Source organism: Callorhinus ursinus, unplaced genomic scaffold (genome assembly GCF_003265705.2).
Source record: "Callorhinus ursinus isolate GAN/ISIS: 27379988/994484 unplaced genomic scaffold, GSC_fseal_2.0 scaffold4, whole genome shotgun sequence".
Lineage (NCBI taxonomy): Eukaryota > Metazoa > Chordata > Mammalia > Carnivora > Otariidae > Callorhinus > Callorhinus ursinus.
Window position 1 is genome coordinate 71504930 of NW_027397066.1, and position 15774 is coordinate 71520703.

Consider the following 15774-nt stretch of genomic DNA (forward strand, 5'->3'; position numbering starts at 1 on the left):
TTATGGACTCGCCCAGGGCTGTTTGGCCTCATCAGGGCTGCGCCAGAGGGCATTAGCCTGCCAGTTTCAGAGATCTGAACCAGGGTTGAGCACACAGCCTCAGGCTCCCGAGCCCAGGCTGGCCCCCCCCCCCCCCCCCGCCCTGAGGCCCTCCATGTGGGCTAAGACCCTGGGGGTTGGGGTGGGGGTATGCATGGTTCGGGTGCAATGCAAGGAGTAAAGCTTGTGGCTGGGCCAGCAACAAATCAGTGGCACATTAAGAATCTAGGCCTGTTTGGGGCACCTGGGTGGCTCAGTCGTTAAGCGTCTGCCTTTGGCTCAGGTCGTGATCCTGCGGTCCTGGGATCGAGCCCCACATCGGGCTCCCTGCTCGGCAGGAAGCCTGCTTCTCCCTTTCCCTCTCCCCCTGCTTGTGTTCCCTCTCTCGCTGTGTCTCTCTGTCAAATAAATAAAATCTGTAATAAAAAAAAAAAAAAAGAATCTAGGCCTGTTTGTTCCTGAAAGGATAAAAGGTCTGGATAGGAGGTGGTACTGAACACATCAGGTAACAGCAGTCCATACCGCACAGATCTCAGCAAGGGGGTCTTTCCTCTTGGTCCCCCTGTTTCAGCAATATGGTCTTGCAACATGGGGTCAGCCATGGAGAACCATGTGATCTCCACTCCTGGCCCTCCCGGACAACTGGCAGGGCTTCCTCATTTGCTAAGTGAGGAAGAAGCTTCTACCCAAACCTATCCTTTACATGACTTCTCTCCAACCTACTATACTAGTAGGCCATGGTACATTTCAATATAACCAGCTGCCCATTGTCAGCAAACACTTCATGAATAAGGTCTACTTTTCCATACTTGCTTAGTCAGTCTACCAGACAGGTGTCACCTGTATTTTTCTGAAAGAGCCTTGTCACCTTAACAGCTCCACAAAAAGGGAATTTTAAATCTCATGAAGTCAACGTGCCGAAAGTCCTGGGTAGTGTTGCCTCTTTTACTGAGGGACACAAAGGCCAACTTTTCCAGCAGTTTTATACGAGCAACAAGTGTTCTCTCAGAAACAAACACTACTAGAGTTTGTGAAAGACAGCAGTTATTCTTTGACTACACATGGGATTCTGTGTGTGAAACCGCTAACAGAAGTTTCAATATCATGGAAGTATGTCCTCAATTTTGTTGGGATTGTAAGTCTCCCTTCTGGTACGCATCAAAGGCCACAGACAATGTCACCTGCAACTTGCCAATCAATAAGATATCATTAGACGGTGAAAACGCTGGACATCAGAACTGTCCTCTGATACCATAGGAACATTCCAGGTCAACATGTTACACACTTTGATACCAATTATACATTATTACACAGTGCATAAAATGAATTTGCTCACAGGCCTCCCGATGACAAAATCACTTTTAGCTTTTACCTTTCACTACAAGTTCTATACCTATATTAGACACTTTTTTAAATGATTTTATTTATTTATTTATTTGTGTGTGAAAGAGAGTGCACAGCGGGGGTGGCAGCAGGCAGAGGGAGAAGCAGGCTCCCCGCTGAGCAAGGAGCCCTGAGGGCTCGATCCCAGGACCCCAAGATCATGACCTGAGTCCAGGGCAGCCACTTAACTGACTGAGCCACCCAGGCATCCCTATTTTGAACACTTTTTACAGGAACATAGACCATGCATATTTTTACACAGACACGAACACATCAGCTTCCAGGAAGGAGACCAACTACCCTTCTCCCTGGAAGTTTGGGAAATAAGAGAAGGAGGTGCAGGGGGTGCAGGAAGCATAAGTTTGCAGCTAGGTTTCTGAGGCGATCGAAAGGTTCTAAAACTGGATTAGTAACGGTTACACAAGTCTATAAATTTACTAAATTCATTGGATTTTATACTTAAAATTTACAGCATTTAAATTTCAACAAAGCAGTTTTTTAAAAAGCCAATAAACAACGTGTTTATCCTAAATATAGGGAGAAGTATTTCCTTACTTATTCAAAACATTTAAGAAATTGTACAAAAACATGCAGTGCTCTTTCATACACTATCTACCAAAGTTTAACATGCTGGAAGTCTGTGTGCTAATTTGTGGATGCTTATGTGTAGTTCAGAATACATCCTCTCTTGTCATCTCTGTTTAATCGAAGAAAAATCATAAAGATAACCCAAACAATGCAAAAACCTGAAACCATTTCTGACTACTAGTCTATAAATCATATTTTTCTTAATACCGTACAACCAAAACAAATGTAGAAATAGGTTTATTTCAGAGGCTTTCTACAACTATAATAAACCCTTTTACAACATTTTTGTGCTCATCAAAAATACTGTTTCCATTGACTAACTTCATAATAAGTGAATGCTATAAATTTTAATATATAAATAACAAATATATTTTGTATATATTGGAGTTTATTTTATAAATACTATATGGACTCTCAACAATTCTTGGATTATCTGTTGTTTAGTTTCTATTTAGACCAACCTGTTTGTGTTAAACACATTCATTATTCTGATAGGTTATTATAAAACTATTTATAAATGATTCAGTTTTAGGGGTGCCTGGGTGGCTCAGTCGGTTAAGCGTCTGCCTTCAGCTCAGGTCATGATCCCAGGGTCCTGGGATCAAGTTCCACATTGGACTCCTTACTGGGGAGTCTGCTTCTCCCTCTGCCTGCCACTCCCCCTGCTTGTGCTCTCTCTCTCTCTCTGACAAATAAATAAATAAAAATCTTAACAAATGATTCAGTTTTAGCTTTGACCAGTTAATACAAGTGATTATATAAAAATATTTATAGCATTTATTTTTAATTTTTAAAAAGGTTTCTTTTGCTAAAACAAAAGAAATCTGAATACTCCTGGACCATAGGTGGTACGAAAAGCTCAAGGTCAACTAGACTTTCACTAGCAGGGTGATTAGAAACAAGTTCAGTTTTAAAAAAGCACCTTATAATTGCCCTCTAAGGCTGCCATGAAGGTAGATGGGATTGTCCTTAGACAGCAAGGTTTAACTTCAGAAAAACTTTTTTTTTAAAAATGAGGTGTTCTGTTTCCTCCTTTATCCAACATTTCATAGAAACATAGAGTGCTCTTTCCTTCTTCCTCTTTCCTGTTGGCTAGAGCTCCAACATGATGACTGGAATCCCTATGGCTGATCGGGGCTGGGAGGTGAGTCTGACAATGGAAGCCACACGTGACAAAGCAACAAGATAGAAGGAATGTGGGTTCTTTGAAACCGTGGACTTTATACTACCTCTGGAATGCCTAGCTCAAGATGTCTGGAACATGAGGGATGAATAAGTATCTATATTGTTTATGCCACTGTTTGAAACTAAACTTAATCCTGAGTATACTGAGATCAGAGTGGTGCAGATGGAGGGAGAGTTAAGCACAAAGGCTCTGAGACAGGAAATGCTTGACACCGTCAAGGCACAGCAAGGTGAGCGTGGCTGGGGTGTGAATAACTAGAGGGAAAATGGTCAGAGATTGTGTAGGGCTTAGTGGTTCGTTGGTACTTTGAGGACATATTTATTTATTTATTTATTTATTTATTTATTTATTTATTTAAAGATTTTATTTATTTATTTGAGAGAGAGAGAATGAGCGATAGAGAGCACAAGAGGGAAGAGGGTCAGAGAGAGAAGCAGACTCCCTGCTGAGCAGGGAGCCCGATGTGGGGCCCGATCCCAGGACCCTGCGATCATGACCTGAGCCGAAGGCAGACGCTTAACCAACTGAGCCACCCAGGCGCCCGAGGATGTATTTAGATGTGGTAAGGCCATCACAGGGTTTCAAGAAGAAAAGTGACCTGATTGATTTATATTTTAAAAGAATCTCTGGGGCACCTGGGTGGCTCAGTAGGTTAGGCGGCCAACTCTTGGTTTCAGCTCAGGTCATGATCTCGTGGTTTTGGGATTGAGTCCCGGGCTCCAAACTTGGCAGGGGATCTGCTTGAGGATTCTCTCCCTCTCCCTCCACTCATGTGCACTTTCTCTCTCTAAAATAAATAAATGATCATTAATTTTTTTAAAGAAAAGAACCTCTTTATAAAGAAGAGACTGATGCTAATGTACAAGAATCCTCACAGTGGGTGCGTAAGCATTTATTACATATTCTCTACACTTCTTTTATATGCTTAATATATTCTAGGTTATAAATTTCATAGAAAACTTTCACAATCACCCTTATTAACTGGCCAAAGCTAAAACTGAATCATGTATAACTTTATTTACAATAACCTATCATAATAAAGGATGTGTTTAACACAAAGAGTTTGGTTTAAATAGAAACTAAAAAATAGTCCAAGAATGGTTTAGAGTCCATATAGTATACTGGTAGGCTCAGAGAGCTCCGCTTTTGAATCCTGCCTCAGGGTTCTCTTAAGTGGGTGGGTGATCTTGATTAAATCATTTAACCTTCCTAATCTACCAAAGTGTAATTATCTTTATCTCTGAAGATTTTCTGAGGATTAAATGCTTAGCACAGTTCTGGGCACAAAGAATCATCCCATATATGGTGTCTTTATTAGTAGTAGTCACAATTATTAGACTAATAATAACATTGGATCTTTTAACATTGGATCAGAATGGTATGAAATTTCCAGTCCCTAGAGAGGTTTTTCTCTATTGTGGGTGGAGACAGCTCCACCCACAAGTATTTTCCATTACTTGGATGACAAAACTCTTAAGCTTTTTTCTACTCTCATACTTGGAAGTCTGGAAGTACCCACTTAGGATACTTGAACATCTAAATCCCATAGAAAGAAATGTCCCGGGGCACCTGGGTGGCACAGTCGGTTAAGCATCTGACTCTTGGTTTTGGCTCAGGTCATGATCTCAGGATTGTGGGATTGAGCCCAACATCGGGCTCTGGGCTCAGCGTGGAGTCACCTAAGATACTCTCTCCCTCTCCCTCTGCCCCTCCCCCCCAATAAATAAATATTTAAAAAGAAAGGAATGTCCCATGAGAAAATCAATTATCATCCTAATTCATACCTCAATTTCTTGTGAGCTTATTATGAATCAGTTACTATGAGGCCATCAGCACAAGTAACTGAAAAAGATCCAGTTTCTAGATCCACATAGGTGAGGCCCAGCCTCTTAACTAGGTTGATCTTATGTCAGTACTGCTTACCAAGTACTTGACAATTTGAGATCAATTAATCATTTGAGAACTAATTGAGGCATAGAAACAAACAAAAAAGTGTGTTTGCTATGACTGTTGAGGACAAAAACTGGTATTTAAAACCATTCATGGGGCGCCTGGGTGGCTCAGTTAGTTAAGCTTCTGCCTTCGGCTCAGGTCATGATCCCAGGGTCCTGGGATCGAGCCCCACATCGGGCTCCCTGCTCAGCGGGGAGCCTGCTTCTCCCTCTCCCTGTGCTGCTCCCCCTGCTTGTGCTCTCTCTCTCTCTCAAATAAATAAATAAAATCTTTTTTTTTAAAAAAAGTAAACTTGAAAGAATAGATAGGTAATGTAAACAGATGAAAATTCTAGGAGTCCAGAAAAAATGTTAGGGAATAAAAACACTGTAACAGAAATGAAGAATGCTTTTCATGGGCTTATTGGTAGGCTGAACATAACTGAGGAAAGAATCTCTTGATCATGAGAATATGTCAATGGAAACAAAGTAAAGAGAAAAAAGACTGAATAAAAAAAGGGGACAGAATATCCAAGAACTGTGGTACAACTATAAAAAGCATAGCATATACATAATGAGAATACCAAAAGGAGAAGAAAGAGACAATGATACAAAAGCAATACTTGAAGCAATAATGACTGGGAATTTCCACCGAATTAAGGTCAGACACAAACCACATGTCTTAGCTGTCTACTACAACAAATTACTATAGACTGGGTGACTTAAACAGCAGAAATTTATTTCTCAGCGTTCTGGAGGCAGAGAAATACAAGATCAAAGTGCTGGCAGATTTGGTTCTGGTAAGAGGCAGCATCCTGGTTTGTAGATGGCTCTCTCCTTACTGCAGCCTCACATGACTGAGTCAGAGCAAGCTCTCATGTACCTTTTTATAAGAACACTAATCCCCATTCATAAAGGCTCTACTCTTATGGCCTAATCACCTCCTAAAGACTCCCACCTCTTAATACCAAGGGGAACACACTCAGCCTATAGCATCACAAAACCACAAGAAACTCAGAGAACACCAGGCAGGATAAATACCAAATAAATTACACCTAAGCATATCATATTCAAGCTGCAGAAAATAAAAGACAAAGTCTTGTAAGAAAAAGTCTTGTAAAAATAAAAGACAAAGAAAAAGTCAGAAGGAAAAATCTTTTTATCTATAGAGGAGCAAAGATAAAAATTACGTCCAATTTCTCTAAAACCATGTGAACAAGAAGGGGGCGGAGTGATATATTTAAAGTATTGAGAGAAGGGAACCTGGGTGGCTCAGTCAGTTAAGCATCTGCCTTCAGCTCAGGTCATGATCCCAGAGTCCCAGGATCGAGCCCACCGTTGGGCTCCCTGCTCAGCAGGGAATCTGCTTCTCCCTCTCTCTCTGCCCCTCCCCCTGCTCCTTCTCTCCTTCACTCTCTCTCAAATAAATAAATACAATCTTAAAAAAAAATAAAGTACTGAGAGAGAAAAAATCCAAAACACTAACCTAGAGGTGAAGAAGAAATATTTTCTCAAACAAACATTGAGGCAATTTGTTGCCTATTTACCTTCCTTGCAAGAAACGTTAAAAGAAGTTCTTTAGAGAAAAGGAAACTAACATTAGAGAAAAGGAAACTAACATAGGTCAGAAATTTGAAGGCAACCATTAAAAAAAGTAAAAAAAAAAAAAAGACAATTTATATATTAACAAAGGAGAGAAAATAGAATCATATAAAATGCTTCATTAAAACAATAAGTGCCATAAATGGTAGGGGAAAAAAGGTGGAAGACAAAAATAGGAACAAAGAACAAGGCAAGGGGCGCCTAGGTGGCTTAGTCAGTTAACCATCTGCCTTCAGCTCAGGTCGTGATCCCAGGGTCCTGGGATTAAGGCCTTCCATGGGCTCCCTGCTCAGTGGGGAGTCTGATTCTTCACGCTCCCTCTGCCCTCCCCATGCTCATGCTTTCTCTCTCATTCGCTCTCTCTCTCTCAAATAAATATATAAAATCTTAAAAAAAAAGAACAAGGCAATAAAGAGAAAACAGTAACAAGATATATATTAATCCAAATACATTAATAATCATTTTAAACATCAATGGCCCAAATACAATAATTAAAAGACAAAAATAGTCAAACTGGGTCAAAAGAACTACACAGTGTCTAAAAAAACCCCCACTTTGCGGTGCCTGGGTGGCTCAGTTAAGCAGCTGCCTTCAGCTCAGGTCATGATCCCGGAGTCCTGGGATCGTGCCCCGTGTCAGGCTCCCTTGCTCAGTGGGGAGCCTGCTTCTCCCTCTGCCTCTGCTGCTCCCCCTGCTTGTGCTCTCTGTCAAATGGATGAATAAAATCTTTAAAAAAAAAAAAAACCCTACTTTATTTTCATTTATTTTTATTTTTTAAAGATTTCATTTATTTATTTGTCAGAGGGAGAGAGAGAGAGCAGAAGCAGGGGGAGTGGCACACAAAGGGAGAAGCAGGCTCCCTGACCAATGTGGGACTTGACCCCAGGACCCTGGGACCATGACCTGAGCCAAAGGCAGAAGCCCAACTGACTAAGACACCCAGGCATCACAAAAACCCCGCTTTAAATATAAGCACACGTATAGTTAAAAACAAATGGACAAAGAAAGATATACCGTGCTAATACTAATCAAAAGAAAGTTAGATTACTTATATTGATTTCAAACAGAGAAGCATTCAAAGCAAGGAAAATTATCAGGATAAAGAGGATCATTAAATAATGATAAAGGGGGGGGGCGCCTGGGTGGCTCAGTTGGTTAAGCGACTGCCTTCGGCTCAGGTCATGATCCTGGAGTCCCGGGATCGAGTCCCACATCGGGCTCCCTGCTCGGCAGGGAGTCTGCTTCTCCCTCTGACCCTCTTCCCTCTCGTACTCTCTATCTCTCATTCTCTCTCTCTCAAATAAATAAATAAAATCTTTAAAAAAAAATAATGATAAAGGGGTCAATTCTCCAAGAAGACATAATAATCTTTAATGAGGATGCACCTAACAACAGAGCATTAAATACATGAGGAAAAGCTGACAGAACTGCAAGGAGGAGTAGACGAATCTGCAATTATAGTTAGAGACTGTAATACCCTTCTATCAGAAATGGACATATCCACCATGTAGAAAATAAGTAAGAACATAGTTGAACTCAACAGCACCATCCATCAACTGAGTATAATTGACATCTATTAACTACTTCTTCCAACAACAGCAGATTACACATTCTTCGCAGGCTGACATGGACCAAACACCAAGATAGACCACATCTTTAAAATTTTTCAAGAAAAAAAGTCATACCATGTATGCTCTCAGATCATAATGGATTTAAACTAGAAATTAATAAAGATAACTGGAAAATCCCCAAATATTTGAAGATTAAATACACTTTCAAATTACATATGGGTCAAAGAAGAAATCTCAAGAGAAATTTAATAACATTTTGAGCTAAATGAAAATGAGAATACAACTTATTAAAACATATGAAATGCAGCAAAAACAGTGCTTAGATGAAAATTTCCAGCATTAAACGTATATGTTAAAAAAGAAAAAAAGATCTAAAATCAGTCATCTGGGTTTCAACCTTAGGAAATTAGAAAAAGATGAGAAAATTAAATGTAAAGTAAGAAAAAGTAGAGAAATAATAAAATTATAGCACAAATAATGAAATTGAAAACAGGAAACCGGCAGAGAAAATTAATGAAGGATAAAAAGCTCATTCTTTTAAAAGAACAACATAGTTGATAAGCCTCTAGATAAGCTAAGAGATAAAAATAAAGAGAAATGACACAAAGTTAATACTGATATTAATATATCAGAAAGGAAAGTGTGAACATTACTACAGAACCCGTGGACATTAAGTAAATAGAAAAGATACCATAAACACCTCTGTGCCCACAATTTGATAATCTAGATGAAATGGACCAATGAAAGACACAATCTCCCCAAACTCACACAAGAAGAAATACACAATCTGAATAGTCCTATATCTTTAGAAACATTAAATCAATAACTAATAACTTTCCAAAGCAGAAAGCACCAGGCCCAATGGGGTCACTGGGTAATTCCATGAAATATTTAAGGAAGAAATTATACCCATTCCCTACAATTTCTTTCAGAAGACAGAAGCCAAGAGAATACAATTAACCTTTGAACAACATGGGTTTGAACTGCAGGGGGCTACTTGTACATGGATTATTTTCAATAAATACAGTACAATAGGGCGCCTAGGTGGCTCAGTTGGTTGGGCGACTGCCTTCGGCTCAGGTCATGATCCCAGGGTCCCGGGATCGAGTCCCGCATCGGGCTCCCTGCTCGGTGGGGAGCCTGCTTCTCCCTCTGCCCCTCCCCCTCTCATGTGCGCGCGCGCGCTCTCTCTCTCTCTCATTCTCTCTCTCAAATAAATAAATAAAATCTTAAAAAAAAAAATAAATAAATACAGTACAATAAATGTATCTTCTCTTCCTTGTGATTTTAATAACATTTTCTTCTCTAGCTGACTTTACTGTAAGAATATGGTATAAAATGTTAAAAATGGTATAATACAGCATAAAATGTTATAAAATCAATAAGGCTTCCAGTCAACAATAGACTATTAGTAGTTAAGTTCTTAAAGAGTTAAAAGTTATATGCAGGGGCGCCTGGGTGGCTCAGACGGTTAAGCAACTGCCTTCGGCTCAGGTCATGATCCCAGGGTCCTGGGATCAAGCCCCGCATTAGGCTCCCTGCTCAGCGGGAAGCCTGCTTCTCCCTCTCCCACTCCCCCTGCTTGTGTTCCCTCTCATGCTATCTCTCTCTCTCTGTCAATTAAATAAATAAATAAAAATCTTTAAAAATAAAAAAATAATAAAAAAATAAAAGTTATATGCAGATTTTCAACTGTGCAGAGAGTTGGCACCCTTTGGCCCGTGTTGTTCAAGGGTCAACTGTACTTCCTAACTCAGTCTATGAGGCCAACATTACCCTATTACCAAATCTAGACAAAGACATTACAAGAAAAGAAAACATTATAAGAAAAGACAAAACAAGAAAAAAAAGACCAATATCTCTCATGAATATAGATGCAAAAATCTTCAACAAAATATTAACAAACTGAATCTAACAATGTATAAAAAGAATTATATACATTTGGATAATATCATCTATCATATCAATAAGCTAAAAAGGAAAAGTCACATGATCACATCAATAGAGACACAAAAAGCTTTTGACAAAATCCAACACCAAGTCATGATTTTTTTTAAAGATTTTTTTTAATTTATTTATTTGAGAGAAAGAGAATGAGAGATAGAGAGCACGAGAGGGAAGAGGGTCAGAGGGAGAAGCAGACTCCCTGCTGAGCAGGGAGCCTGAAAGGGGACTCGATCCTGGGACTCCAGGATCATGACCTGAGTCGAAGGCAGTCGCTTAACCAACTGAGCCACCCAGGCGCCCACCAAGTCATAATTATAAACTCTCAGCAACCTAGGAATACAGAACTTGCTCAACTTGATTAAAAAAATCCACAAAAAGTCTACAGCTAATCTTACACTTAATCATGAGAAACTAGAAGCTTTCTCACTAGGATCAGGAACTAGGCAAGGGTATCCCCTTTTACCACTCCTTTTCAACACTGTGTTGGAAGTCCTAGCAAAGCAATAAGACAAGAAAGGGATAAAAATTTAAAACAACTGGAAAGGAAGAAATAAAACTATCTTTGTTTGCAGATGACATGATTGTCATCATGTCATCATGTCACATGATTGAAAAAAATGCAAGAGTCAACAATAACAGGGCGCCTGGGTGGCTCAGTTGGTTAAGCAACTGCCTTCGGCTCAGGTCATGATCCTGGAGTCCTGGGATCGAGTCCCGTATCGGGCTCCCCACTCAGTGGGGAGTCTGCTTCTCCCTCTGACCCTCTTCCCTCTCGTGCTATCTCTCATTCTCTCTCTCTCAAATAAATAATAAATAAAATCTTTAAAAAAAAAAAAACAATAACAAAAACTCCTAGAACTAATAAGTGATATAGCAAAGTTGCAAGATACAAGGTTAATCTACAAAAGTGAACCACTTCCCTATATACCAGCAATGAACAAGCTGAATTTGAAATTAAAAACACAATGCCAAAAAAACCCCACAATGTCATTTACATTAGCACCCCAAAAATGAAATACTTAGGTATAAATCTCACAAATATGAACAAGATCTATATGAGGAAAACTACCAAGTCTGATGAACAATATCTAGGAGTAACTAAATGGAGAGATATTCCATGTTCATGGATACAGAGACCCAATACTATCAAGATGTCAGTTCTTCTCAACTTGATCAATGCAATCACAATTAAAATTCAAGCAAGTTATTTTATGGATATTGACAAACTGATTCTCAAGTTTTATTAGAGAGGCAAAAGACCCAGAACAGCTAACATAATATTGAAGAAGAGCAAAGTCGGAGGACTGACACTACCTGGCTTCAAGACTTACTATAAGTCTACAGTAATCAAGACAGTGTGGTATTGGAGAAAAAATAGTCAAATAGAGAACCTAGAAAGAGACCCACATAGTCAACCTATCTTTGACAAAGAAGGAAAGTCAGTACAGTGGAGCAAAAGTAGTCTCCAACCAATGGTGCTAGAACAAATAGACATCCACATGCAAAAATAATGAATCTAGACACAGACCTACACCCTTCACAAAAATTAACTCAAAATGGATCACAGACCTGAATGGAAAGTGCAAAACTAAAAACCTCTTAGAAGATAGGAGAGGGGCGTCTGGGTGGCTCAGTCATTAAGCATCTGCTTTCAGCTCAGGTCATGATCCCAGGGTCCTGGGATCGAGCCCCGCATCAGGCTCTCTGCTCAGCGGGAAGCCTGCTTCTCCCTCTCCCAACTCCCCCTGCTTGTGTTCCCTCTCTTGCTGTGTCTCTCTCTGTCAAATAAATAAATAAAATTAAAAAAAAAAAGAAGATAGGAGAAAATGTAGGTGACCTTGAGTATGGTGATGACTTTTAGATGTAACACCAAAAACAAGACCTATGAAAGAAATCACTGATAAGCTGGGCTTTATTAAAAATAAAAACTTCTGCTCTACAAAAGATACTGTGAAGGGACTGAGAAGACAAGCCACAGACTGGGGAGAGAATATTTGCAAAAGTCACATCTGATAAGGCCTCAAAATACATATATATGAAGAACTCTTAAAGCTTCAACAGTAAGAAAACAAACAACTCAATTTGAAAATGGGCCAAAACCCTTGATACAAGATATGAAGATGGCAAATAAGCATATGAAAAGATGCTCCACGTCATATGTCTTTATGGAATTGCAAATTAAAACAAGAATAAGATACCACTACACACCTATTAAAAGGCCAGAATCTAAAATAAAGATGACACCAAATGCTTTCATTCGTTGCTGGTGGGAATGCAAATTGGCACAGCCACTTTGAAAGACAGTTTGGCAGTTTCTTAAAAAACTAAACATACTCTTACCACAGGTCCAGTAATCATGTTCCTTGACATTTATCTAAATGAGCTGAAAACATATATCCTCACAATCTGAACACAGATATTTATAGCAGCTCTAGTCACAATGCCTAAACTTGGAAGCCTCCACCAAGATGTCCTTCAGCAGGTGAATGGATAAATAAACTGTGGTACATCTGGAAAATGGGGTATTTTTTAGCACTAAAAAAAAAATGAGCTATCAAGGCATGAGAAGACGTGGAGGAAACTTAAATGCCTGTTACCAGGCAAAAGAAGCTAATCTAGAAAGGCTACATACTGTATGATTCCAACTATATGAAATTCAGGAAAAGGCAAAACTGCACAGACAGTTAAAAGATCAGTGATTGCCAGAGGGAGGGCAATAGTTAAGGTACAGAGGATTTTTAGGGCAGTGAAACTATTCTGTATGATACTATAATAGTGGATACACATCACTGTACATTTGTCAAAATCCATAGAACTTTCAACACCAAGAGTGAACCCTGACATAAATAAGGACTTTGGATCATAAGCGATAATGCTATCAAGGTATGTTCATCACTTGTAAGAGATGTACCACTCTGGATGGGTATATCGCTAGTGCGGGAGGCTGTGACATGTGGGGGCAGGGGTTATGTGGGAACTCTCTGCGCTCTTTGTCCCATTTTGCTGTGAATCTAAAACTTCTCCAAAAAAATAAAGACTATTCAAAGAGAAAGTTAGACATACAAGCATCTAACGAAGAGACATAAAACACCCTAAAACTAGTATGATGCAGAAATTATGCAACGAGACTGCCAGGCTTCAGCTCCCAGCCCTACTCTATCATAGTTTGTCACTTTGGCCAACTTCTTGGTTTCCTCATCTGTCAAAAAAAAGGACACCCATCTCTGAGGTTGCTGGGAGGCCAACATGAGTTAATCCACGTAAATGAAGTGTTTAGAAAAGTATCTGGCAGTTAGTAAGTACACGGTAAATGTGAACTATTATTAATATTAAAAGAACAAAAAAATCAACACAATATTTTATAAAGCCCACCATGCCAGGAGACATCATATCTGTCTGCTAGGGGAAAAAGTATACAGATTTTCTTTTCTTTCTTTCTTTCTTTCTTTTTCTTTTCTTTTCTTTTTTTTTTTTTGTGTGTGTGTATGCAGATTTTCTTAAGGTACCACAAGTATGGACCCTAAGATACGGTAGACTATTGGGCACCTGGGTGGCTCAGTTGGTTAGGCTACTGCCTTTGGCTCAGGTCATGATCCTGGAGTCCCGGGATCGAGTCCCACATCGGGCTCCCTGCTCAGCGAGGAGTCTGCTTCTCCCTCTGACCCTCTTCCCTCTCGTGCTCTCTATCTCTCATTCTCTCGCGCGCGAATAAATAAATAAAATCTTAAAAAAAAAGAAAACAGCATATTATGACAAAATATGATCTACAGACCAGATAATTTCTTTTTTTTTTTAAAGATTTTATTTTATTTGACAGAGAGAGACACAGCGAGAGAGGGGACACATGCAGGGGGAGGGGGAGAGGGAGAAGCAGGCTTCCTGCCGAGCAGGGAGTCCGATGCGGGGCTCGATCCCAGGACCCCGGGATCATGACCTGAGCTGAAGGCAGACGCTTAACGACTGAGCCACCCAGGCGCCCCAGATAATTTCTTTTGATATACTTAATTCAATAAGGCTATTTGGTGATACTGTTACAGTTTTAAGTAGAGTCATCCTTAAAATATGCAGAAACACCATATATATAAGATTGAGCTTCAAGTTGTGGAGATAGAAGACTGAACACTGAGGGAGATAAAGATTATTGCATGCCACGAGTCAAAATGAGATTTTGCAAATCTCTTTGGAGAGGGTTGTTGGGCAGGCCACACAATCTGTGCTTTTTTTTTTTCGAATTGAGAAATGTATTTTGTATACCCAATGTTAGACTACATTAAAACCCATTATTTTAGATTTTTTAATTTCTTCTGGTACTTGTATTCTAGGATTTCAGAAGGTACAAGAAAGGAAACAAGAAAGTTTGGACAGGCAGGGCAATGGTTAGACAGTGATCTAGACCAGCGGTTCTTGGGTCTTAACCTGCATCAGAATAACCTGGAAGCTAACAAGAATCATGGAGGCCCAGTTTCTCTGAAGCAGGAAGAGGTCTAAGCCTTTGCTGTTTTACCAAATTCCCCAGATGATTGTGTCTGGACCCAGGTTTGACCTGGACCATCTGTCTAATCTCTCCCCTGCTACTGAGGGGTCAGGGAAGAAGTGGTATGGGTGTTACCTGGGAAGCTGGTTAGAAATGCAGAATCTTGTGCTCCACCCTAGATCTACAGAGTTAGAATCTGCATTTTTATCAAGATCCTCAGGTGATTTATACGGACATTAAGGATTGAGAACTTCTCAAAAAATAAAAAAATTTAGAAGCTAAGATCACAACATGACTATAGGTGCAGTACTATCATGTTTATCTCACAGGGTCTTATCAACTGCAATATTCCATGGGGTGCCCCCAACATGCTACTAAATGGAAAATGTCCATTAACCTCCCCAATAAGTTTAAGAGATTATACCTTTAGAATTGTTTGTTTCAGTAGTTTAGTAGCATAAAATCCCCCTTAGTTTCCCTTTTCTCTTTTACTCCCACCCAAATTAAATTCCATTTAAATATCATTTTAATGAAACTGGTGTTCAGCAAAACACCAATAAAGTGAGATTCCATCTATAACCAATGAAAACACTAAGGGTGATTCAAAAGGTTGTATAGCAGATTATTCAAGAACTAGAGACATGAGAACAGAATGAGGGATAGAATTGAATAGACGATGAAGAGATGAAATTGCTGAGGGAAAGCAATCCTGTTCTTTTAGGTTTTTTTTTTAAAGGTTTTATTTATTGTGGCACCTGGGTGGCTCAGTCATTGGGCATCTGCCTTCGGCTCAGGTCAAATAAATAAATAAAATCTTTTAAAAAATTTAAAAATTTAAAAAAATAAAGGCTTTATTTATTTATTTGACAGAGACAGACAGCGAGAGAGGGAACACAAGCAGGGGGAGTAGAAGAGGGAGAAGCAGGCTTCCCGCAGAGCAGGGAGCCCGATGCGGGGCTCGATCCCAGGACCCTGGGATCATGACCTGAGCTGAAGGCAGACGCCCAACAACTGAGCCACCCAGGGGCCCCTTCTTTTAGATTTTGTAAACTG

The 15774-nt window shown here is 39.7% G+C and overlaps 1 protein-coding gene across 2 annotated transcripts in view; it reads right to left on the reverse strand.

Moving 5' to 3' along the window:
* The window catches only part of ABCG2 (ATP binding cassette subfamily G member 2 (JR blood group)), a 138028-nt gene that overhangs the window by 89985 nt on the left and 32269 nt on the right, over positions 1 to 15774 (reverse strand). The window lies entirely within an intron of this gene.